The following is a 25980-nucleotide window of genomic DNA, read 5'->3' on the forward strand; positions in this document are numbered from 1 at the left end:
GCAGAGGACCCGTGGGGCTGGCAGACGAGACAGCATTTTGCTGTTCACATGTGGAATTAGTAGGAAAAGTTGGGTCTTTTCCAATAAAAAAAAATTTAATGTAATAATATGAGCATAAAAAGTTCCAGAAGACGATCTCTCTTAACTTATTTATAATCTTCAAATGAAAGTGGTCTTTTTAATCAGGGAACAAAATACAAAAGCCATAAATAGCAAATCAGGTAAATCTGAAGTGTTATTAATTCCAAGGAGAAAAACTGTAACTTTACAGTGGCGCAACTTGACAAATAGCATATGACTACATAATATACCCGGAATAGTCCACTCTTCCTCTTCTCACAAGAGAAGAGAAAGAAAATGTATCAGGGCACAGTTTCGACTCATGATCAATGGACACAGCATATTCAAGTAAAAAAAATGAAGATCTATGCCCCCAAAGTATTCAATGACATAGCCATTATTTTGAGAGTAATAATCACTAGTCATTAGGTTATCATTCAATAAACCAAAACTTCAAATACTGAATATTATTACAGAATCCTATAAATTATAATATGGCCTTTTGATTGAGCATGTAAGTATTTTACCATAAAACAATTTAGTTAATCAAGAGTCTCCCATTTCCAATTTTATTCACTTGCTACATAGATTTTATTTTAAAATATATTTTTATTGCTTTCAAAGAGGAAGGGAGGAGAGAGAGAAACATCAATGATAAGAGAGAATCATTGATCAGCTGCCTCCTGCATGCCCCCTACTGGGGGTTGTGCCTGCAACCCGGGCATGTGCCCTTGACCTGAATCGAACCCAAGACCCTTTAGTCCCCCGGCCGATCTCCATCCACTGAGCCAAACCTGCTAGGGCAGATTTTAAAATATCTTTTGGTTTTTATAAGAATTTATATGAGGTTTACTGAAAAATCCCTTGCAGAATACTGCTTCCTCAAAACTGATAGAAATTGCAAGATATCTAGAAAATTGAAAACATGAAACGTCCATGTTATCTTTAAACATATGTTAAACATGTTATTAGATTATCAACTTATAATATTTTTTCTTCATGAAAAGAGAGACAAAGAAACAACTATGGCAAAAACAGAATACAGAAAATATGTCTTAGAACAGCCGTGGGCAAACTACGGCCTGTGGGCCAGATCCGGCCCGTTCGGCTGTTCTATCTGGCCCGTGGAGCCGAAAGATTGGAGGGTTCTCTTGCTCTCCCCTCTGCTCCTTCACCAGCAGCAGTGTTAACATGGCAACGTCGGGAAACACGGCCGCAGCTCCTTCTTCTGAGTGGGTGGATTTATATCTGCCCATTCAGTAGAAGGAACAACCTCTCAATCTTTCAGAGGCTCCTTGTAATGCCCGCGGATGCGTCTCCCTACATCACCCTGGGAATGCGTAGACACGTTATCGTGGTGATGTAGGGAGACACGCCCCTGGAGAGCACAGTATCAGAGCCTTTCTGAGGTAAGATTAAGAGCTCTACTCAAACACAATTTTTTCCTGTTCCCACATTCTGTACATCACAATGACTTGTTAATAAAACAACAAAGACTTTCAGCTTTTAGGGCTTGTATCCACTGCAGTTTTTTTTTTTTTTTTCCCACTGCGGACGTGCGCAGCAGGGAAAAAGACACACAGAGGACATGTCACACTAGCCATGCTGCGGCTGCATTTTTTTGCTGATATGGATGTGGTATCAGTAACGCTACCGTGGCCACTAACCGCATGTGTTAGCGGCAAAACAAATGCATTTTGCGCTGCGTTTGCTTCTTCCCCTTGCGCCTGTAAAAATGCGTGCTACAGGGCATTTGTGTTAACATGCACCACTGCACATTAGCATCAACGCAAACATGATGGAAACCTGTGTACCCTGCATTAACCCTAGCTGCGCTGCATTGCAGTACTGCACCACACTGCAACGGCAGCACGGCTAGTGTGAACAAACCCTAATTCAGTGGGTTGAACAAAAAGATTGTATAGAAATGTGATGAACTAAAGATTTTATTACAAAATCGCTTAATTTCAGGGTTTCAGAAGTAATTGGACAAATGAAAAACTGAAAATCAAATGTTCACATCTAATACTTGGATGAAACCCTTTCCTGGTAATGACAGCCTGAAGTCTTGTACTTATGGACATCACCAGATGCTGGGTTTTCTCCTTTGTAATGCTCTGCCAGGCTGTCACAGTAGGGGTATATATATAAATATCCTGCCATTTCCAGCTTTTAATAAGAAAAACTGTTGCAATGGGCATTTAAAAGTGGCCCTTGGTTGTTTTTATAGAGTCCAGTGGATGCAATCTGACATTGAAAATGGGCTCTTTCACACTATGTGCACTGCGGCTGTTTTTTGCCAGTAACGGAAGTGCTAGTGGTAACTACTGGTTACCCATGTTTTGCACTGCCCTAGCACCTCCCATACAAGTGTGTCTGGAAGACACAGCAATGTGCAGCTATGTGTGTTACCATAAACAAAGGGCCTGTGTGAAAGATACACAGGTTTCCTATGGAGGAAAGGGGTTGTTCTCTATGGTTAGGGTGTGCCTCTGTCCCATGTCTGAACTTTTTCAGATGATTTTGTTATATATATATTTTTTAGAAGACCAAAAATGTTATAGTAGAGCAAATTTAATCACTTGTTTTTATACTTTACTGTCTTATTTTAGTAAAGAATTTAATAAGAGAACGGTACTGTTGGTTTTAGCCCAATATTAAACATGATTGGACCAAAGAAAAGGAAAGTGGACAGTGAATGCCGAGTGTTTAAGAGGGAGTGACAACAAAATATTTTTTCACCGAAGTCCAATCAATGCCGGTATGTCTGATATGCCAGGAAACACTTGCAGTCTTCAAAGAGTACAATCTCAACCGTCACTTTGCCACAAAGCATGGCAACTATGCTAGCAAGCAGTCACCTCAAGAACGGGAGGCTACTGCACAGAGGTTGATGGCTAAATTACAGGCTCAGCAAAATGTCTTTCACAGACAAACTGCAATTCAAGAGACAACTACCAAAGCAAGTTTTATGCTATCATTCAAATTAGCAAAAGCTAGCAAACCTCTCTCTGAAGGCCAGTTTTTGAAAGAATGTATGATAGAGACAGCAGGTCTCTTGTGTCCAGAGAGCAAAGGCAAGTTTGAAAAACTCGGCTTATCACACAGGACAGTGATGAGTCGAGTGGAACTGATTGATGAAGACGTGGCCAGCAAGTTAAATACTAAGGCAGAGTTCTTTAAGTTTTATTCACTAGCATTGGATGAAAGTAATGATGTAAAGGACACTGCTCAGCTCTTAATTTTTATCTGAGGGATTAGTGACAATTTTGAAATTACAGAGGAGTTTTTAGCCATGGAGCCACTGAAAGGAAAAACACGGGGAGAGGACTTGTATGACCTGGTGTCTACTGTCATCGAGAAAATGAAGCTACCATGGAGTAAACTTGCTAATGTCACGACAGATGGATCTCCAAATTTAACTGGAAAAAATGTTGGACTGCTAAAAAGAATTCAGGATAAAGTGAAAGAGGAGAACCCTAACCAAGATGTTATTTTTCTTCACTGTATTATTCACCAGGAATCATTGTGCAAGTCTATATTACAACTTAATCATGTTGTTAATCCAGTCATAAAGCTTGTTAATTTCATTCGAGCAAAGGGACTTCAGCACCGTCAGTTTATTAAGTTTCTGGAGGAAACTGATGCGGATCACCATGACTTACTTTACCACTCTCGTGTCCACTGGTTGAGTTTGGGTAAAGTTTTCCAACGAGTGTGGGAGCTCAAAGAAGAGATTGGTGCATTTTTGAAATTAAAGGGGAAGTCTGATGAATTTACTGAGCTGAGTGACAAGAAATGGCTGTGTGACTTTGCATTTGCTGTAGATATATTTTCACATTTGAATGAGCTAAATGTGAAGCTACAGGGAAAAGATCAGTATGTACATGACATGTACACTAATGTGAAAGCCTTTAAATCGAAGCTGATTTTCTTTTTCAGACAAATTTCAGACAAAGTCTTCACTCATTTTGCCACACTAGCCACACAGAAGGAGACCATCGAAAACGTGAAGAAATACAGCAAATCACTGGATGACCTGCATGCAGAATTCTGTCGTCGGTTTTCTGATGTTGAAAAAATTGACCAGTTACTTCAACTGGTGGCCTGTCCTTTGTCACAAAACCCTGAAACAGCACCAGAAGAGGTGCAACTGGAACTCATCGATCTTCAGTCTGACTTTGTCCTAAAGGAGAAATTCAGCTCTCTTGAACTAAGAGACTTTTATGCTTCACTTAATGAAGCCACTTTTCCAAACATCCGGAGGATGGCACAGAAGATACTGGTGCTGTTTGGGTCAACCTATGTTTGTGAGCAGACATTTAGCGTCATGAACATCAACAAAGCCCCTCACAGATCCAGCTTAACTGACGAACACCTCAGATCTATCCCGAGAATAGCCACAACAAAACTAACTCCAGACTTTGATGCATTAGCTAAAAAAGGAGACCAACAACACTGTTCCCACTGAAGTTGATGTTTTAAAGACCAAAAACCTTTCAACCCAGTCTACATTGCCATCTACATCTACGTCCCGGGCATAATTTGGAAGTTGCACTAAAGAAAATGTTTAATTTACTGTTTACATATTTTGTTCTTTTCTATTTGTTTTAGTTTTAAATTATTTTATTATATTTAAGTTTAATTTGAAAGGCTTTTGTACCTTTCCTTTGTTAGGCAATTTTATTTTGCCTTTGCCATCTTCAATAAAAGGTATGTTATTGTGCTATGATTCCTCCGTTTTTTGAAGTTTCAAGTTATAATAATTAGTGTTTATATTCTTCTTGTTAAAATGTTTGAAATGAATAAAACTATTGAAATAAAAAAAAAAAGACCGTACCCTTTTATGTAATGATGTTTACTTTGAATTTATATTAGTTCACACAAACACTCCATCCATGCTTTTGTTCCGGCCCTCCGGTCCAGTTTAAGAACCCATTGTGGCCCTTGAGTCAAAAAGTTTGCCCACCCCTGTCTTAGAAAGTATTCCATTGATAGGCTTTAACTTATGGGTTGATGTCATCTGTACAATGTAAAATATGCCAGTTTGGTGAGACAATCTCAATAGGTTTTCAGTTGTTACTTGCTTTTGGTCCCAATTTTGTGCTTCAATACTGTTCTAAGAAGTTGATTTTTATATATACAGCTCAGACATGACAACTGCATTTTTTTTTTATATCGTGCTCTCAGAGTTGTGTTGGACAAAGAAATGTAACTCACTCTCTTTTATAACTGTATAGGGCTCATGATCTGCAATTTCAACTTTGCCTTTAAATTTTTTAAAAATATTTAAAATATGTTTTGATTGATTTCAGAGAGAGGAAGGGAGAAGCAAAGAGGGATAGAAACATCAATGATGAGAATCATCTGATGACTCCCCCTACTGGGGATGGAGCCGGAACCCAGGCATGTGCCCTGACCATGAATTGAACTGGTGACCTCCTGACGTATGGGACGTATGGACATAAGTAGTAGCAAGCAGTATAAAGCTCAACCAATTGAGCCACACCGCTGGGCCAGCCTTGCCTTTTGATAGTAACATAAGCCTTCATGATACATATTTGGACACATGTAACTTTGGGAGATGAGCTAAATATTCATATTTCAGCATTACAAATTTTATAAAGGTATCTAACAACTCATAATAAAGAAAGCATGTTTTATATGAACATCCTACTAAAGTATTGTGCTTCTTTGGCAGAGCATTTCACATAGAAATTTGAATTTTCTATTCAAATTATTTTGCTAATTTCTTCCATGAGGGCAGCCTATCAAAATTATATCTAATTATACTGCTTGCTACTACTTATGTCCATTTATTTTGATTTATATTTATGCTTCTTGAGGACATGACCCATTCTGATAAGTCTTTTTATTCATTAATTTATTCAGTAAAACATCCACGTGTGAACACAAAAGATACTTGCTCTCATGGAGCTTATACTTTTGTGGAGGAGAGATAGACAATAAACAAATAGATATGGGACTCTTATAAAGGTTATATGCACAGTGCTAGGTATTTTCATATGTCCACTTCACTTTAATTCTCAAAATTATGTCAAGAGTAAGTGCTATTCTTCCATGTTGGTAGATGAGGAGACAAGGGCTCAGAGAGATTTACAAATGTACCTATGGTCACATAGCTGGAGACTATCAGAATCTGAATGAAAATCCAGAAATGTCCAAATTCAGAAACCATTCATGTTCACAATTACATTGGCTTTCTGGAGCTATAAAAAATAAAGGGTCCACCAATTCAAATCTCTCCATCCTTGATAGATCTCTCTAACTTCTAAGAAGTTTAAAGGATGTTTTACATCGTAGCACTTAGCATTCAAAAGGATTTAAGCATGAGCAATGAATCTGCAACATATGCTATTGGAGCCCCACTGATTTCAGCAATAGGAGGAATAGGCTCCTGTAGCATCTGTAGAATGAAATGGCTTAGAGGACATAGAGGAAAAGCATAGTGGAGTACTGAACATATGCTATTTAAGGCATTCTTTGCTATATAAGCACCAAAATAAAGCTTCAGTTATTCATTCTGAAAATGCTTATAGCTTTGCAATCATATTCTCAAATAATAGATGCAGGCTTCAAAGGTAATCACCAACAAATGATTTAATAGTAATATATGGTTAATACAGGAATATAGTGAGAAGAAATAAACAGTGTTAAAAATAAGACATTTGAGCACCTGGATTGCAGGTTACTGCTGCCCAGTTGTGGAAAAACACACCATTCAATTTGACAGCCAGATAAAGCGTTCTCCTGTAGAGTCTGAATAAATGCTCTTCTTAAACCTGTCAACATGAGTTCCCAAGAGAAAACAAAACCAGCAAAGCTCAAGGTCATAGCTGATTTCAAAGTATCCCCTTTTATTTATTGCTTAAGTAAGGAGATCCTCTGGGAACTTAATATTATTTGCCACCAATGGAAAAATATCTCCTTAAGATCACTTCCTAATTGTTTCATTAAATTTTAACTTAAAAACTGCCTCCTCGCTGGGCAATGAGGAAAGGAAAATCATTTGCTATTTTTTTGTGTCTCATTTTTTTAGATATGCAAAATCCTTCCAGGCTCCTGTGTAAAAAAGTCATTTTGAGGAGAAAAACAAGGTTTTTATAGTTACTATGTCAAAATATTGTTTAAATATTTACACTCTTTTTTCTTTAGACAGACACTGCTGCTTTACCAGCTTGATTTGATTTTCTAAATTATAAAAGAAAATGACAATAAACAGTATTTAAAAAGTTAGCTCAGCTTCCATCTATAGTTATAATATATATTTTAAAATTTATTTAAATGCAATGCTCTTTGCTGCATAATTTAACCAAATAATATATGTAATTTTATATCATAATTTCTTTGTGATAATGTTTAATTATAAACACTGACCCACCACTTTTAATAATGCCTAATATGACATTAAATAGACATTCCATAGTTTACTCAATCAAACTTGTGTTTTTGACATTTAGATTATTTTCAGTGTTTTTCTGTACTATTATTACTTGTTTTCCTAATCTTTAAGATACTTCCTCCATATTATGTATTTAAAGTTTCCTTAATGATTTTTGAAAATAAAGTTATGGAAGACTCCACTAGTCAACTTATTCTTTTCTGTGTCTCCATATTTTAACATGAATTGACTCCTGAAATCTTAATTTTGTTTAAATACATAAAATATATAACTATTTTTTACAAGCAGCAGTTGTGAAATCCATATATCTTCATAGCAATTCTGCAAGGCAAACATTTTCATTTTACATATAAAAGAATTATTCAAATTGTTTAAGTGGTATTCTCATGCCTTACTCAAAGGGGTGTCTGCAGGGTGGTGTGGGTGTGAGGTTTCAAAGAAAAATCATAGCAGAGGTTTTGGAGAGGAGACTGAATTCTGTCTTGGACATTTTGGGTTTATGTTGCAACTGTGGCTATATTATAGGAAGGTGAACACACATTTGGAACTTTTAAGAGAATATTCCTCTGAGGACAACAATTTGGGAACCCTCAGCTTGTAAATGAACTTGAAGCCATGGACCTGAAAGGGATTAGCCTGGTAAAGTATACAATATGTGAAGCAAAGGGGGGCAAGCACTAAATCTTGGGAGTGCAGATACAGTTGGTAAGAAAACCAGAAACTCAGGTAAGAAAGGAGGAAAATAATGGAAGGAATTATGAGTGAAGTCTTAGAAACCAAGGAAGGGAATAATTTCCAGAACAGGACATCGATTATTCAGCAATAAAGACAATTTGGTGATTTAGTTTAAGAGAAGCTTCAGTGGTGTTCTGCACTACGAAGGGATTTTAGTGGATTGAAGAGCAGCTGTCCTATTTATTAGGAAGAATTTATTTAGAGGACCAATATGAAAAGGGGCAAAGACATTTTGCTGCTCTCCTACAAACTATGGTAACAAAGCTCCTGCACAGGTGGCTAGAAGGGCCAGGTAGGTTACCATGGAGGTTCTCATAGGGAGCCTCTGGGTATGTACAGCCCTGGATTCATCCCTGTTGCATAGGAACTTGTCACAGAATGTTTCTTACCCATAAAGAATGAGCAAGTCCGTCAGAAGAGGCAACAGATATAACCTCTCCATTAGCCTACATCCCAAATGACTAAAACCAATATCAAGTACTCCTTTATTTTCTACCTTGCCCAAGCCATTGTTAACTATTAAAGCATATTAAACTATTAACTATGAAACATACTAAAAAAGAACTATTAAGACATAAGAAACGAAATAGTAAGTTATGACAATGGCAGCTGCCTTAGCCCAGTGGTTGGCAATCTCATTAGTCAACAGAGCCAAATATCAACAGTACAACGATTGAAATTTCGTTTGAGAGCCAAATTTTTTAAACTTAAACTTCTTCTAACGCCACTTCAAAAGAGACTTGCCCAGGCCGCGGTATTTTGTGGAAGAGCCACACTCAAGGGGCCAAAGAGCTGCATGTGGCTCGCGAGCCGCAGTTTGCCGACCACGGCCTTTGCCCATTGGGATGCCATTTGTGTTTGCCCAGACTCAGGGGGGAGAATGGCAGGATTCTGGTTTTGAGCAGCTTGCAACTTGTTTGCTTTTATCATTCTTAGATAACTTTTAAAAAATTAACAAATTGCAGAGTATTGAGGAAAGTTGTGCAGGCATTCCTGTGCCCCCACCCTCCCAGATGACCTTTAAACAGCTAAGCCTTCTGTTCACCTCCAGCTGCGCTGCCACAGGCACACAGGGGGAAAGCGCAGTTGTGACTTCGTGACACCCACGATAATGACTACCACTCTTGGAATCTGAAGGAGTTAATTCCTTGTTCAGATTTTCTTTTGTTTAGCAAAAAAGAACTACTTACAGATCAACATTCCTTATTTTTTTTTTATATTCAAAGCATTATCAGAACTATCAAGATCACAGGCAGCCCATGGCATTCTCTTATTCACTATATTCAATACTGACCTGCTAAACATGCTTTTAATTACATAAAATGAACCAATTTAGTGCCAAGTATAAAGACATGTGTTTAGGATAATGACCCTCTTCTCTGTCCCCAAACATCCCAAAATGTTGGATTATTAGAAACCATCCACAGCTCTCCTGTCTCAGAATCTGAGTTAAGGCTGTGCTTGCTCACCCCTACCCTCGATGACAGGTGTTCCTCTGTCTTCTGACTATAGTATTCATTCACTCCTTCATTCAAAATTGAACACCAATTTTGCCCATATTTTTCTTAGGGCCTAGAGCACGGAGAAGAGTAAAAACAATTCCTGCAGCAAAGGGGCTCACAGTCCAGTGGGAGAAGGTGGTCACTACAGCCTGAGAATTCCACAGTAAGGAGGGAAGGCACAGGCCACTAGGGTGCTAATGAGGGTGCATGAGAGTGTGAGAGGGGGCTCCCTGCAGGCTTGAGGTGAGGCTGGGGCTGGAGTTTGTGGCAGCGAGTGTCTCAAGATATTTTCTATTGTAAGTTATTAAATTTAACTTTCTGCCATCAAGGCACAAGTCTGTTCAAAGGAGAAAGATTTTAAAAGGAACATTTCCCCTCAAAGCTATATCAGGCATTAAGTAATATCCCGCACAAAGTGATGAGAAATTCTATATTGAAACCTATATTTATATGTAGAGAATCAATGATGATATAAAATAAACTGATACTAAAAATGTTACAAATGTAAGGTTATTTTTTTTTTACCCTTTACCAGAGGATAAGCTTTCAACTGCTGTAAATTCTTAAATGGCTGTCTTTATGCCTAGTTTTAAAAATATTGACAATTTTGATAAACTTTAAATATGTTTTTATTGAATTGAGAGAGAGGAAGGAAGAGGAAGAGACAGAAACATAGATGAGAAACATCAATCAGCTGCCTCCTGCACGCCCCCTACTGGTCATGGAGCCTGCATCCCAGGCATGTGTTCTAACCAGGAATCAAACCAGTGACCTCTTGGCACATGGGATGATGCTCAACCAATTTTGAAATGTAAGTACATGAGTGTTAAATATTAAAATGATATATTTTATAAAGAACCTCTAAAGGGCAGAAGCCGTGTCATAATTTGGTTTTGTTTCTCCAGTGCCTGATACAAGTTAGGTCAGGCTTTACATTACTTGTATTAATGTGTGCTGAATAGCTGTGAGGTTGCTAGAACCTGTGGGAGCTTCAGGCAAATGCCCAGAATTGTGTATATATAACACATTTTCAGGGTATTGTATATTCTGCCTAATTGTGTGATGAAAGACAAAATAATACAGTGCTTTTAGGTATAAGAGATATTATATCTACTCATTAGTTACATGATGATGTTAAAGAAAGCATAATATTGGACATTTAAATTTCATGGCTCCTTGTTTTTATTTCATAGCTATGTGAAATACAACACAGTAACATAATTTTGGAGAAATGACCTAGACATCAAGACAAATTTCCCAGAAGGGAGATATTAGGCATGCGTAGAAGGGACTTATTTAAAAACCAGACAGAATAATTGGAACTAAATGCTTATTATGATATTAGATTAGTCTAGGGAATCAAGTGATGTTTTAATAGAGGCTGCTGATGAAAATCACCCTCTTTAGGAAAATAAAATATTTGGCCCTTTTTCATACCATCAACAACTGAGAATACTACATCAGGGTTTCAATTTTTATGATAGTTAATTCTTTTTTTTTTTTTCTTCAAGATTCGCTTTGAATGAACTTAGGGATGTTTACATCATCTTGTTTCATGGACAATATGGCAAAGATAATAGCTAACTCCTTTCATTTTTCTATGCTAACACTTTTCACTGTAATCATCTGTTTATTCCCAAGGAAAACTGAGAGGAAATTATATACCACTTCAATCACACAGTCCTGATTTTTTCCTTTTCCTCAAGCTTATAAAGTGCATCTAATAAAGATGTGTTGATATGTAAAATCCTAAACAAATATTTAATGAAGAATTGCATGTGCAAGTCATCACACCAAAGGAAATTGATGACAGTGATATAGTACACAGTCCTTTTCCTACTTGTTTAAATGTCAGCATGCAGACATATAAGTAACAATTCAAACAATAAATGGTAATATTGTTCCCTATTCAGAGAAAATGATCTCCCTGCTCTGATGGCCTGTCATCAAGTCCCTAAACAGGAAACTGGATGCCATAAATATATTTGAAATCCTGTAGATTCTACCAAGTTAATATACCTTTTATATATTACCCTTCTTTCCAAGTATATCCTTTATTTCATCTCTCACATTACAAGCAGACTGATCTCCCAAATTAAAGACTGATCCCATTATATCATGCCAACAACTTTGCACTTGTCTGCTGAATAAAATCCTAGCTCTTCCTGATGGTGCCAAGAGCTCTCAAGGGCCTGGCACAAACTCACGTCTCTCTCTTGTTTCTTGCAATACCTCCTACCCTTTCAGCCACATCAAATGCTGGAGGGCCCTGAACATTCTGGTCCATTTTGTTCATTCTGCTATGACTGACCAAACATCTGAGGGGCATTAACCCCTGCATCTCAGTCATGCTTTTTTTTTTTTAATTAATTCAACAAATATTTACTGAAGACCTGGTATGTGCCAGATTATGCGCTGTTTTGGGAATACAAAACACAGCGCTCAAATGTGCAACCCTTGAGGAGATCACAGTCCTGAAAGACAAGAGTGAAATTAATCAAATAGTCATGATCTTGTCCTGACCACAGCTCCTGCCCACTCCTAGGTCCTCACTCTGCTTAACCATCTGGTCTCATTTCTGACCTAACAGCCCAAGCTGGCTCCTACTTCAGGGCTTTACACATTGTTTCTTTTACTTGAAATACTCTTCCCCAGACAGTGCCTGGCCTTATTCCCTTTTCTTATTTCATTCACTGATCAAATGTCTTCTCAGTGGTCTGCTCTAATAATCTTCTACAAGGTAAAAGGATGATCTGTTCCTCTGTCAGTTTTTCATTTTTAAAAAAGATTTATTGATACTTATACATGTATTTGTTGATACTTATAGTATGCATGTATCTGTTGATTTTTCTTCCTCCCTTCCCATCAGAATACATACTCCATTGGGGCTGGAACTCATCTAATAGTCCACTGCTGTTTCCCCAAAACTTAGAGCAGTGTCTGGTGAGTGGTAGGGTCTTGATATATACTTGGTAATAATGAATTACACATATTTTTAATTATACACTGAGATGTTACACCAGAACAGCCCATCTACATAATAAATCATATATAATAAAAGCCTAATATGCCAAGTGTCTGGTCATCCATTCAACCAACCAAAGCATAATATGCTAATAATATGCTAAGGCCGCTCAACCACTCGCTATGATGTGCAATGACCACCAGGGGGCAGAAGCTCTGACTGGTAGGTTAGCTTGCTACTGGGGTCCAGCCAATTGGGACTGAGCGAGATGGGCCAGACATGCCCTGGAGCTCTCCCGCGGTCCCTCCCTGGCTGACCAACCTCCTGTGTCCCTCCCTGGTCCTGATCGTGCACTGTTGGGGTCCCTTGGCCTGGCCTGCACCCTCTCGCAATCTGGGGCCCTTTGGGGGATGTTGGAGAGCCAGTTTTGGCCCAATTCCACAGGCCAGGCCGAGGGACTCCACTGGTGCATGAATTTGTGCACGGGGCCTCTAGTCTATTATAAGAGCCTAAGAGATGGCAGAGGAAGAGAGCTATCTGTAAAAGGCCCCTTGGAGGAGAGACATTTTGCTGCTTACCCTAAGGTCTGAAGAATGACAAGGAGTCAACTAGGCAAAAGGACAAAAGTGTCACACGATTCATGGGATCTATAGGGTGAAAAATGTAATGCACTGTGATATGACCAATCTCTGAAAAATGACAATGTATGATCCATGAACAAAATAATAAAAAGTATTTATTTTCAGTATAATTTTTTTAACTGAAAGATATGATTATATACAGATTGGATATAATGATAAGGATTTTTTTAAAGAAATGCCAAAGACTAAATATAAATGCAAAAGATATTTTGAGCAATGATAAAATTCTTCCTCCAAAATCTACTGCAAGTATTGGCATCAGTTGCAGATAATCAGTTAAGAATGGTCTGAGGATACTATGATAACTTAATGCTAATTTATACTAAAGGTGTTTGATAATACCCATGTATCTTCTTTAATTCCACTTTCTATTTTACCACACTTAAAAACTGAAGATGTGCATGTAAATATAGTCTAATTCTGGTCGCCTTCTAAAATAGAATGCTTAATATACACACAATAGTCCTTCTCCGAGTATTTACAGTCCTTGGCAATGCCTTCTTGCACCTCATAAAACCATGGGTGTCTCCTATACACTTTCCATTTTAGTTCCCCAATAATAAAGGCAGCATTTTTAGTTTTCCCTATCTGAGGTTTACCAGAACAATGACATAGTCAAGTAAAGATGTTTAAGATAAATTCATGCAAGGTATTTTTAAAAATAATGTTCTGACAATTAAAATTCAACCAGGAGCTCATTAGCATTATCATGAAAGAGAATGGCCCTTTTGATAAAAGAAAAGCAAGTAATCACCGTTCTATTAAAAAGCTGAGATAAATAACTGAGACATGGCTAGAGCACTCAGTTGGAATTTTCTGAGCTTTTAATGGGCTCATTATCCAAATTTTTTTAAAAACAGAATCTTCTCTCTTTCATATATCTTAAGATTAAAAGCAAGGAATAATGAACAATATTGGCTACTTTGCTTATAATAAATGCATGACTGGAAGAGGAAAAGGCAGTTACAAAATTCAAGGAGAGATTTTACTGGGAGGTAAGAAATGTCTTATGTTGGTATCAGAAACCCTAAAAACAGCTGTCATTTGATACATTAAAAATCAAGACTAATATTAAAATGAAAAATGTTAAATATTTTCATGAATGATGATTCTGTACACAGAAACATATTTTCTTCCATTTTTAGAAACTAAACACTGATCAGTAACCAATTGGGAAGAAGACTTCAGTCTTCATGGGCCATGGGTTATGACTTACTGCCTGAATCTGAGCCTTGTGATACTTTGTCAACTGCCAAGCTTAATTCTGATGTGCAGCAGAATGGCCCCTTATCCTTCAGGGCCCAGGACAACTTTTCCATACTTTGTTTCTCTTAAGATTCTCATGAAAGAAACTCCCTTTATTAATAGTTATTTTCTTTAACTTCCTTTTCTCCTTCCTCTTATCAACAATGGTGCCTTAACCCATATGTGCTACAAACAAATGGTTTTCATTTAAGATGGAAATATAAAAAGTTCATAAAGCTGTTTCACAAATCCTAAGAGAATAATTTGCAGCTTCTAAGAAGCCATTATTAGAAAAAAGAAACATTAACAAGCAGGCAGATTAGATGGCTCTTGCACAAAAGTTGCATTTTTTGTGAAATATTAAGTCAGTGAAATATTAAGATTGTCAAAAACTATAGAACATGTAGCATACAATAGTTTTATGTGAACAAAACTCTTTTAGAGATAATCCTTATAATCCTTTCCCTAAAGGAGCTGGAATCCTTATGAATTTGGTTAAATTTAGTTTTTTAAATGCTAACTCTAACTTTAGAAATCTCTCTCTCTCCTCTCGCCCCTCCCCCCTCTTACTTAGAGACCTAGTCTTCCCTTCTCCTTCATAATCAGCAACCCAAGACAGCAGAAGACAGTAGCCAGGACCTGACTAAAGGTCACAGGGTCCGGACCTCTGGCAGGTTAAAGATACTATCTTAACCTAAATTATGTTTTAGTTCCTGAGCCCTAATGTGGACCAACCTCCAGCTACTTTCCTATGAGACTGGACAGAGGGATGCTGAAAGAGACCTCAGAGATGTCTTCAAAATCTGAAGAAATGATTCTTCATCCTTACTTCAGCTCTGACCAATCAGCTCCCAGCACTTCTCTGAACCCTAACACATAGGGGGTGTGATTTTATGCTATGTAATCTGTAACCTACGTGCCTTTAGGAAAGTTAGGGCTTTTGAACATTAGCTTCCCATTATCTTGGGTGGCATCTTCATAATAAAATAGTGACTATTTCTCCATTGCAATTCTTGGTGTCTAGATTGGGCTTTGTTATCCCCCGTGGACAAACTCTTTCTGTTCTGTAGTAAAAGCTTTAGGAAAATAATTAAGAACTGAGCCATCTTCTATGCAGCCAATGTTCTCTTGCAGCCTGGGAATTTCACAAAGCTGAAGCTTATTGGGACATTCCCAGGTTTTAGAACAGTCCACAGTTACGGTCAAGTCACAACGCTGTCACTTAACAGCCGGGAGACCCAGGGCAGGTAAACTTAACCTCTCTAAGCTGCGGTCTTTTGGTAACAAGGGGAATAACATTTACCTTAATGATGATCACGAGAGCTTTAACATTCCTCTCAAGCTTGACTGAACTCTAGACAGAATTCGCTCTTTTCTCAGGAATTTACTTAAAGAAACTCTCAATTATAATTTGTTTTCTCTGTGCTTTGAGATATAAATCTCTCAGCTTCTCCACGTTCATAACCCAGGAGTGACTTTCTCAATCTGGAGCCATCCTTTCCAAAGGAGCCATCATCAGGAAAGGCAGCACCACTGCCCCTTCTCCCCATCTCTGAGGGAGGGCAGGAACCTAATTTCCATAAGCACCAATCAGCAAACACAGGTGGCCAGTTCCCCAGGGGAGGTGCTTTCCACTAGATAACCGCAGGGCTAACAATGCTGCTGCCTTTTGTTTCAAATGAATTGAGTTCAGTCTTTTTCTCTTCTTGCAATAGTCTTTACCCTATTGTAATAGTCTTGAATAAAGTCATCCTTACCTGTTTAACCCATCTGGTGCTATTTTTCTTTGACAAGGGTAGGTATAAGGATTGAATAAAATAGCATGTGTAAAATACCCAACACTACATATAATATTTGTAAATGTCAGTAAATAGTTGCTTAGAAAAACTTTCCATCTCTCCCTTTCAAAGCAACCATCCTCTGAAAATACTGTTCCCTGAAAATCCCAAATGCCTCTTTTCAAAGATCAGGCATAGTGGTATGACACAGCAATTAAACAACTTGTGAGTTGTTTTTCTTTTTTTTTTTTTTTTTAAATAACAGACTCAAGAAATCTAACAGCAAGTTCTATTTCCAGCATCTGCTGAACCGGCCTGAATGGTCAGCACATTAGCACCAATAACAGTGATGGGGTTTTGACAGCTGCATCCTGGCCAGAGACGCTGAGGTCTCCAGCCCAAACCCAGTGCCATCCACACCAGATTCCAAGCAGAGAGGGCAAATAGTATGCTCCCAAGGCCAAACTGCAAATTTCCTCTTTAGGAGCTGATAAAAATCATAAAGCAAGAATTACCATTGCCACCACATCAGGAGGCATAGGAAGGACATGTTCAAAGCAACATCAAGTGCAAAATATCAAAGTCCATTTTAGTCTCAATGTCCTTGAGAGTTAAAACAAAGAACTTCGTCCAAGTCATTCTCTGAGTAAGACAATAAAAAAATGCAAGTCACTCTCAGTTTAATTTTCATGAATATGAAAATGGTCTCTTCTCTTTTTATTCCTTAGTGAGATTACTCCTAAGACTGTTCGGAACCACTTTTATATCCATTTTAATTAGATTGCATTTCTCTGAATTTTCTTACAAACTGCTAAAGGGGAATAATAAAAGATCAATGACATATGAGGATCTTCTCCATTTGAATACTTGATAATTTTTTTTTTTAGATTGAGATATGTTACAACTTTTTCTATCCACATCATTTTATGACAGGCTCGAGTTCAAGTTTTTTAACCAGCAATATTTGTTTCCCAGTGTAATGACCAAAAAATCAGAAAAGAGCACCGTAAATTATTTACAATTATTGCTATCTTTAATATTTAACATAGAATTTGTATACTTTTAATGAGTATGTGTTTTTATTGTTAGCATATGTCCTGAATGTCAAAATGACTTTGGATTTCCTTAGCCAAAGAGCATGAAAACCAAGAAATAAAGAAACATTTAAGTTTGTTTAAGCTGGTGTGCAGATACAAACCAATTATAAAAAATAAAAATAACTAATAGAGAATATAATCTTAGAGAGGTTATAAAGAATGTCATTTTTCTAAGCAATAAAAATTGACTTCTACTTCCTTTTCATAAAAATAAAATAGACACAAAGTTTGTTTAAAGCATATGTGGAAAATACCAGGTATATATGTTTATTATAATTAATTAATATGACTTGTAGAAAATAGAATTTGAAAGAGGCTATGAAGAATATAAGATTTCTGACAATGTCAGAATATTGTATTTGATACTTTAATTTAAAGGCACTATCAGCAAATGTGGATAACTGCAGTCTAATAATTAATTATTGTCATGAAATTAGAGTCACATTCTATATTCATAATTGGTTTAGAATTATGGATACCTAAGTACATTACTGATAAGCAATATTCTTAAAATGCACACAATTCAACTTTTGGTCTTTATCACAATTTAATATCATATTTTACCTTTTTTGTTGTTGTTGTTAATCCTCACTGGAGGATATTTTTTCCCATTGATTTTTTTAGAGAGAGTGGAAGCGAGGGGGAGAGAGAGCTAGAGAAACATGGATGTGTGAGAGACACATCAAATGGTTGCCTGTTGCACATGCTCCCACCAGGGTGAATATCCAGCCTGCAACTGAAGTACGTGCCCTTGACCAGAATTGAACCCGCAACCCTTCAGTCTGTGGGCTGATGGTCTAACCATTGAGGAAAACCAGCTAGTGCTTACTTTTCACTTTTTGAAATAAACATTGACTCAGTGAATCACAGAAACTTTGAGTGGTAATACATACATAGACGACACATATTCCCCACTTTAAAGTTACTTTAAATGGATCTCCAGCTCAGGAATTACTTTTTTAATGCTGCATTAACCAAAACAAGATTTTAATGCTCCACACAAACTCCTCAAAATATAGAATACTTGCCTGTCTCTTGCTTATACTGGAAAAGGAAGATGTAAACAGACTCTGAAGTACTGTAATTAGAATGAAATATAACAGATCTATCATTCTTGCTGAGATCCTAGAATCGCCTAGATAACTTTATTTTTTATTTATTTTTTAATATATTTTATTGATTTTTTACAGAGAGGAAGGGAGAAGGATAGAGAGTTAGAAATATCGATGAGAGAAACATCGATCAGCTGCCTCCTGCACACCTCCTACGGGGGATGTGCCCGCAACCAAGGTACATGCCCTTGACTGGAATTGAACCTGGGACCTTTCAGTCTGCAGGCCAACGCTCTATCCACTGAGCCAAACCAGTTAGGGCCGCCTGGATAACTTTAAAACATACTGATATTTGGGCCCACCATAGAGGTATTTTGATTTAATTGGTTCAGGGTGTAAAACATCCCAGGTGATTCTGATGTTTAGACAACTTCCAGATCTACACTGCAATATTAGAAAAGCAAAATAATAGGCTCATGAGCTCTAAAACACTTCTCAGCCATGGCATTCTAGTTTCTATACCATAAAATGCTAAAAGTTTTAGAACATACATTCTCAGATTACTTTGTCTTTCCATTTGGAAAATGAAATCACGTTTTCTTTAGTACCATGAGCACCACTCTTCCTGCACCCCCCCCCCCCCCCCGCCCCAGGAACTTAATACTCTTTCAGATTTGCAACACATCCCTGGGCCAGGAAAGGAGGGAAAAGAGAACCTGCAGCCAATGGACTCAGTTTCCCACACTCATAGAAACTCCATCACTGCCCTTTTCTGAGATCCAAGATCAGTTGGAAATTCTGCTTCTCACAGTGCTACCAGCTCAGAATCTATAAGTGTATTTTACCCTTTCTCACAACATTCGTTGGCGTTTGCTTTCCCTCCCCAGTTTTTAAGATGCTGTTTTCCTATGAAGTCCAGAAAGGAATGTAGAAACACGTGTTCCTACATTAGCTTCTTTGTTTGAATTTTGCCATTGAAAACATAAAACACCATTCTGTGTTGGCTTATATAAGCCCAGATGCATCATCAATATCTAACACCTTATAGAAAAGTTCCACAGATACCTTAAGGTAGTAGAGCAGGTCCTTGAATAACTGTTTTGTTCAATGTCCTTTTGTTATAAAGATGATAAGGGAAAATGATCGTTTCCTGCTAGGGCCACTATGTTTCCCCATGTCAGTGAAGGTTTTCTTCAGGTTCTCTGGTTTTCCACCACATCCCAGAGATGTGCAAGTGAGGTCATTGGGCATGTCTACATTGTCCCAGTCTGAGTGAGTGTGGGCTTGGATGTGAGCATGCCCTGTAATGAGAGGGTATTGTGTTGAGAGTGGGTTCCCACCCTGCTCCCTGAGCTTCCGGGATAGGATCTGGCCACTCAGGACTGTGAACTAGAATTAAGCGGGTTGGAAAAGTATGATCTTACTTGTTTTTATTCATCTTTCTTAAATGCATATATAGCTCACCTTTATTTCAATGTTTAATATTAGAAGTGTCTTGGGTCTTTTTTTAATAAGTTTGGTGATGCTTTTGTGACCATAGGAACTTAACTTTTGTTTATGTCAATTAACCTAACATAACATTGGTTTCATTATACGTCATTTTGCTTCAAGTCCTAGTTTCCAAGAACCTATCGAGATGTTCAGCAAGGACTTACAGTGTATTCTGCCAAATCCAATTTCACTCCTCTGTCCCTTAAAAGATTAGTGTGCATCAAAAAATCAGCAGTTATTTATATCAGCTTGCAGTTTATAAGAAATCCAGAGTACCTGCCCTCATTTCATGGATTAGGAAATTTATGAGGACTACCCTGTATAACCGTAAGCTAAGCAAATGCCACATTTTTAAACGATCAATGAGGAAATTCACACACACTGAACCAAAGATATAAAATTTGTCTTTTCAAGTCTCACTGCAATCTCCCCAAACATGCAACGAGCAATACATTAAATGAGAGTAATAGGAAAAGCTATGAAAGTAGGAAATGGTAATCAAGAAACACTTTACATCTGGCTGTTCATTCTGTGAATTCAGTCAACAACTACATATTGAGATGCTGCTGTCTCATCTCTATCAAAGTGCTTTTATCAAACACAATAGAATTCCCTGTACTTAGTTCACAGGATAGGGACTCTACAGGAAATCAAACAATGTGAGACTTCAGTTCACTACCTTAGGAAATAAATTTGATATAAATGTTGAACATAACCGTGGAAAAATAACTAGAATTTCTCAATGGGAAGAAAACTCCTGTAATTTTAGTATATTTATTTCAGTAAATGGAGACAGGTTTAGGGTAGTTTCCGAAGAATACTATCTCTATGATTCCAATTGAAAATTATATTTACCTCTTTTATTTTATCCTTGAATTTGACAGTGTTCCCTGCCAAGTAGGAAGTAAACATTCTTGACTAAACATCATGGTAGTGATCTGGAGAAAGCTTTGGATGAGATGGATCTTAAATGCATGCAATCAAAGGACAAAATATAAGCCTAACTGAAAGTCTCATCCTCAAGGGAACATTTACAGGCAGACCAGTCTCTCAGAAATTCCTTTTATCAGCTATATCCTTGACCCCAGGAGGAAAAAGTGGCTTTTCTCTATAAACTAGGGTGTTATCTTCAAATTAAAAGAAAAACATGTAAAATAAAAGTTGTATTATATAAAATCTTAGCCTGTGGTAGAAAGTACAACTAGGCTTTCACATATTAAGTGTATAACTTACATTTTATTCCATTCCCTTCCTCCTTTTTGTCTAGCACTTTCTGCATATTTGATAGCACTTTACACCATTAGTTCATCTTTTCTTGCTTATTTCTTCTTCTTTGCCAAAACTCTGATTCTCACACACCAATATTAGCAATGTGTCTTCTATGGGGACTGCTTGTTTTATGTTAATAGGAATAAACTATATATCAAGTGAGGAAACTTACATTTCTGTGCATGAATTTACATGAGTTTATCTGTCCTACTAGGAGGTCAATTTGCTAATCTATTAAGTGAAAGGACTAGATTAAATCATCGTAGTGTCTTCTACTCTAACACCTTATGATTTGCTGGTGGGAATAAATATGGCAAATAATTGCCTTTATATAATATTGTTAATTTAAGAAAAGATACACCCTTAAATTTACATTTATTTAATTACTAGTTGGATACTTTTGCTCATATACATTTTTATGCTTGTCTTTTGAATTTTTATTTGTAATGTACCCATTCTACCACTGTAGTTTCTTCAATTTTTATTGAGTAAGTGATTGATGGATTGATTAGCAAAGGCTTTGAATAAATGCTGAAAATTTCAGAGCAACATTTACAAAGTCATAACAGGCTGGGCCCACCTGTCCAAGAGAATGTATAGAAATTGGCAATGAGTAGGGCATATCAGAGGGTCAGTAATTTAGCCTACTCGGCTGGAGCCTTCTTATCAGTGTTGGGTTCCCTAGATTGGGAAGTTATTAAAGGAGCCTTAAAAGGGTTGCTGGTTAGCACTGCTAAGCCCAGAGTGAAAAATTTTAAATAGTGGATTATCCTGAGCTTATGACATTTCTGGATCAAGATGAAATGATGGAAAGAAAATTGCTATATTGGATATCAGCAGAATATAGTGTAATCTCAGGTAAGAGGTCCAGTGACAGGCAGGTGGCAAATGTAACATGAAAATTGAGGAGATAAAAGCCTCTCTGAGGAGGGTATCATTGGGAATAATATTCTAAAAAAAAAGACTTGGCAAAAATTAAAATTACTTGGGTAAAAGGATAAAGGGAGATGTAGAATATAAAACTGAAAATTGGGGCTTTGGTGTTGAGAAGATTTACTGGGAAGTCATTTGCAAGAGCTGCTTTTAATATTAATTCTCTGTAATACTGATAGTGAGTCCAATCAGAAAAAAAGTAATCTATTTAAAAAAGTATCAGTACTGTATTTCAAATACCAAGCAAAATACCATAGTTATTTGATACAACTCTGAAATTTTAAAAAGGCAGTGAAATAAATTTAAATATATTTATATTTTTTTGTCTTGAAGAGTTTGAGTTGAGATGAGCATTTTGGACTGTTATTAGAAATGTTTATATACTTACACTTAAGCCATAAATCATTGTCATCAAATAACTTTAGCTTTTAGTCCTTCAGAAAGTTACCTTGCTGTAACATGTACTCAAATATATCAGACTTTGTTTAAAGCTAGACAATAGTTAATGCTTTGTCAGAATTTATAATATCACTAAATAAAAGAACTTTTATTGAAAGTAATAGGGGTGATTTTGGTTAATAAAATTATATTGGTTTTAGGTGTACAATTCTGTAACACATCATCTGTATATTGCATTGTGTGTTCACCACCCCAAGTCCAGTCTCCTTCCATCACCATTTATCAACCCTTTACCCTCTTCTGATTTTTCCTCAGTCAGCTTATAAAAATTGTTTCTAAAAATTTATCCATTTCATCCAGATTGACCAATTTGTTGGCATGTAGTTATTTGTTATATTTTCTTATAATCTCTGGTATTTCTGTGGAGTCAGATCACCATTACTTTTGCTCTTTCATTTCTGATTTTATTTATTTGGGTCCTCTCTCTTTATTTTCCTGATAAGTCAGGATAGAGATTTGTTAATCTTGTTTATTTTTTCAAAGAACCAGTCCTTGGTTTCATTAATCTTTTGTATTTTTTTAGAGTCTATTTAATTTTTTCTGCTCTGATCTTTATTATTTCCTTCCTTCTACTCACTTTGGGCTTTGTTGTTCTTTTCTATGCCTTTAAGTATAAAGTTAGATTGTTTACTTAAGATTTTTCTTGTTACTTGAGTTAGGCCTGTAATGCTATGAATTTCCCTCTCAGGACTGCTTTCCCTGTCTCTCATAGATTTTGCATTGTTGTGTTCTCATTTTCATTTGTTTCAAGGCATCTTTTGATTTCTTTCTTTTTTTTTTTAATATATTTTATTGATATTTCACAGAGAGGAAGGGAGAGGGATAGAGAGCTAGAAACATTGATGAGAGAGAAACATCGATCAGCTGCCTCCTGCACACCTCCTACTGAGGATGTGCCCGCAACCAAGGTACATGCCCTTGACCGGAATCGAACCTGGGACCTTTCAGTCCGCAGGCCGACGCTCTATCCACTGAGCCAAACCGGTTTCGGCTGATTTCTTTCTTGATATCATTGTTAACCCATTCATTGTTCATTGTTTATTAACATATTATTTAGCTTCCATGTCTTTGTGTTTTTTTCATGTGATTAATTTGTAGTTTCTTACCATTATGGTTAGAGAAGATGCTTGATATGGCTTCTGTCTTCTTAAATTTATTGAGACTTGTTTTGTATTCTAACATGTGGTCTATCTTAGAAAATGTTTCATATGCACATGAAAAGAATGTATATTCTGCTGCTTTGGGGTGAAATGCTCTGAAATTATTAATTAAATCTCATCAATTAATGATATTTTTCACGATAAACATAGACATTCTCTTGTTTGAACAAAAGCTTCGTGATTTAAATTCTTACTTGAACAAGCATTTTAGACTATTTATAAAATCCTACTACTATTAGAATTTAATTAGTCTGACATTATATTCTAAATGGATTTACTCATATGCTATTAAATATTATCATACATAATTAAAACTAAGCTACATTGTCAAAACAGGTAATAACCTATACTTATTATTGTAGTCACCTCAGATTTCTATAATGTTCATTGTCTGACTTGCTAATTCACAAAATTTAATAAGTAAAAAAATGAAAGTTCTATATATCAACTGGCTAAGTTGTAAAAAAAATCAGTAGGCTTATTTGATAATAATAACTATAAAAAATTAAGTAAACTACTTTATAAATGAGATGAATAAAATATCATTAGCAATAATCTAAGCAAATACAAAGCAACCCACCAGATTAACAAGGAAGATGGGTAATTTGGCAAGAAGTATCACAAACTGATTACAATGATTTGCATTTGCTTGAGATTTTACAGTTTGTAAAGTATCTACACATTCATTAAATCATTAGGGCCTAATAACAACATGCTGGAAGCTGGTACCCTGAGAGGGAAATGCAGAGAAAAGTGTTAGGAAATTGGGTCATAGTGGAGCATGGTTAAGTGTATCAATTTAACTACAGTAGAAATAAGATGTGTAAAACCAGGCAATTTGGGTAACAAGTACAGGGCCAAGACAAAATTAAGTAAGGGAAATGCACATCATTTTTATTTTTGTAACCACAGAGAGAAGTGCTGAAAAGGAGTTGAAGTTTAACAACTAATTGAAACAGGATATGACTGAGTGTGTGTAACCCATTCTGTATCAGCAGAAGAGCTTTCAACCTAAACAAATAACTGCATATAAAACAAAACATAAATAGTAATTAGCTATGTTGCCATACACAGTCTACTTAGCTCCAACCAAGAGGATTAATTTTGTTCATTAGATTCCACAAATAAGTAAGATCATGTGATATTTGTCTTTCACAGATTGGCTTATTTGACTTAGCATAACAGACCAACAAAATAATAAGAGACCGAAGCATGGAGTCATGGAACAGACTAACATACATTGGTGTGGGGATAGGGGGGAAGAAAAGAGATAAACCAAAGAACTTATATAGTTACTAGAGGCCCAGTGCACGAAATTTGTGCATGGAGGTTGTGTCCCTCAGCCCAGCCTGCACCCCCTCCAATCTGGGACCCCTCGAAGGATGTCCGACTGCCCTAAACGGACATCCCTCTCACAACCCAGGACTACTGGCTCCCAACCGCTCACCTGCCTGCCTGCCTGATTGCCCCTAACTGCTTCTGCCTGCCAGCCTGATCACCCCCTAACCACTCCCCTGCCAGCTTGATTGACGCCTAACTGTCCCCTGATGGCTCGATTGCCCCTAACTGCCCTCTCCTGCCGGCCTAGTCACCCCTAACTGCCCTCCCCTGCTAGCCTGGTCACCCCTAACTGTCCTCCCCTGCAGGCCTGGTCACCCCAGCTGTCCTCCCCTGCAGGCCTGGTCACCCCTAACTGCCTTCCCCTGCAGGCCTAGTCCCCCCCAACTGCCCTCCCCTGCTGGCCATCTTGTGGCAGTTATCTTATGTCCACATGGGGGCAGCCATCTTTGACCACATGGGGTTGGCCATCTTGTGTGTTGGAGTGATGGTCAATTTGCATATTACTCTTTTATTAGATAGGATATACATAGCCCATGGACATGGACAATGGGGGGGGGGTGAAGACCTGGGGGATGGTAGGGGTTGGGAGGAGGGGGAGTAAAGGGGAGAAATGGGAGACATCTGTAATACTATCAACAATTTAAAAAAGAGGATGCTATAAGGAACAGTTTGGAAGGTGTTTCTGATATGTGCAAAGCATGAGGTATTGTAATGTGTTGATTCTGCTTATTCAATAGCTCTGATGTCTGTAGATTGTTGAATCCTGAAATTGCTTATCCATGTTGCCTCATCCACCTTACCTTTCAGCATGGCTGCCTATGAAATAGCT

At 37.2% G+C, this 25980-nt stretch overlaps 1 protein-coding gene across 2 annotated transcripts in view; it reads right to left on the reverse strand.

Annotated features, from left to right (window-relative positions):
* PRR16 (proline rich 16) overlaps positions 1–25980 on the reverse strand; it is a 242048-nt gene that overhangs the window by 44523 nt on the left and 171545 nt on the right. The window lies entirely within an intron of this gene.

Source organism: Plecotus auritus, assembly GCF_963455305.1.
Source record: "Plecotus auritus genome assembly, chromosome: 7".
In the NCBI taxonomy this organism is placed as follows: Eukaryota; Metazoa; Chordata; class Mammalia; order Chiroptera; family Vespertilionidae; genus Plecotus; species Plecotus auritus.